Below are 1,456 nucleotides of genomic sequence, written 5' to 3' on the forward strand. Positions count from 1 at the left end.
CGATGCCGAAGCATGCCCTGGGAGGGGGGTGGTCGAGGGATCCTTCCCACGGTTTATGGTGGATAGTAGCAGGTCGCCCCCACAAGCCCTTGCGAGTCCCGCAGACGGTCCCAGAGGCTGACCCGTTTGGTATCTCCTCACTGTAAGATTTTTAAAGCCAGATACACGCACCTACGGAGCTAAAACATTGTATAATAGGTTTTTAGGACACGTTATGTCTCTTGGGACCCTCCCTCCCCTCCCTAGGGAATAGTGCTTCAAATCGATGCTCCTCAATGTGTTAACTGGGTTGAGGAAAATACATTAGGGTTAGGTAACGACTTCGGGGTTAGGGTAACCATTTCTTAGGGTTAGGGTAACAATTTCTTAGGGTTAGAGTATCGATTTCTTAGGGTTAGAGTAACGAAACTAGGGCTTTAGAATTTCAAATTCGCCTACACTCAGGGATGTGGCCGCTTTACAGCCTGAACCTGGCCGATAACAAGCAGAATTTCGACCCCATTTCCTCGTCTACGACCATACCACAGGGAAAGCACCGGTTCTCGTCCGATCACCGAAGTTAAGCCCTGTCGGGCGGGGTTAGTACTTGGATGGGTGACCGCCTGGAATACCCCGTGTTGTAGGCTTCAATTTTTTGTCTTGCGAACATCTCTAAACGTTTTATCCCAATAAATAGCTCTCCATACACCACAAATTCACATAGAGAGCCGTAGGTGAGTGAGGAACAAAATCAAAGCAAAAACGAGGGGGGGAAAACACCTTTTTGTCAAAAATCGGCCAGCTAATGGCGAAAACTCTAGTGCGATCGACTTTTCTTACAGAGCGCGCGCGCGAGCGAGTGAGCACGCGCGAGATGAACAGTTTATGATGTCAAATTCTACTTCTGTGATATCAAATCATTCCAAATAACGAACGAAAAAATGAATAGGAAAAAACGCACACTTCTGAGACGCAGTTTTAAGCCATCGTGACGTGGCAAAACACTCGCACACTTCCAAGAGGAGGCGCGCGAAAAAACGGCACTGAAAGTCGACAATGGTTGGATTCAGACTGCAAACGAATCGGGAAAAGGTCGATACTTTTACTACTCTGCTAGTTTGTTTCCTTCCCTCGTTCATTCGTTCACTCGCTGCTCTCTTGCTCGCACAAAGGATACACTAACGATAGCAATAGCATTTCTAAAAGCGGCTCCAGTGACAATAAAACCGCTCAAAAGTTCAAAGTGTACTCACGGTCCAAGTCGAATGCCCTTCTATGCTCGCTCGCTCGGTCCGATCGGCCGTTTGGTTTCCTTTCATTTCCTTTCCCTTCGCGCGCATAGCACAGCACGGCACGGCACGCACAACCTGCAAATACAAACGAACAGGACTTTACACACAATAGAGCAGACAGGCCTTGAACAAAAAACAGCCGCAAAGTTACGCACCGCCCCGAAACTCACCTTGTTTCCTTCCTC

The 1,456-nt window shown here is 48.1% G+C and overlaps 1 non-coding gene across 1 annotated transcript; it reads left to right on the forward strand.

Annotated features, from left to right (window-relative positions):
• The first annotated feature begins 508 nt into the window (after positions 1-508).
• Positions 509-626, forward strand: LOC136278786 (5S ribosomal RNA). Its single transcript, XR_010716554.1, has one exon. It is a non-coding gene; the product is annotated as a 5S ribosomal RNA (ribosomal RNA).
• The last annotated feature ends 830 nt before the right edge of the window (positions 627-1,456 follow it).

This window comes from Pocillopora verrucosa, unplaced genomic scaffold (assembly GCF_036669915.1).
Source record: "Pocillopora verrucosa isolate sample1 unplaced genomic scaffold, ASM3666991v2 scaffold_56, whole genome shotgun sequence".
Classification (NCBI taxonomy): Eukaryota; Metazoa; Cnidaria; class Anthozoa; order Scleractinia; family Pocilloporidae; genus Pocillopora; species Pocillopora verrucosa.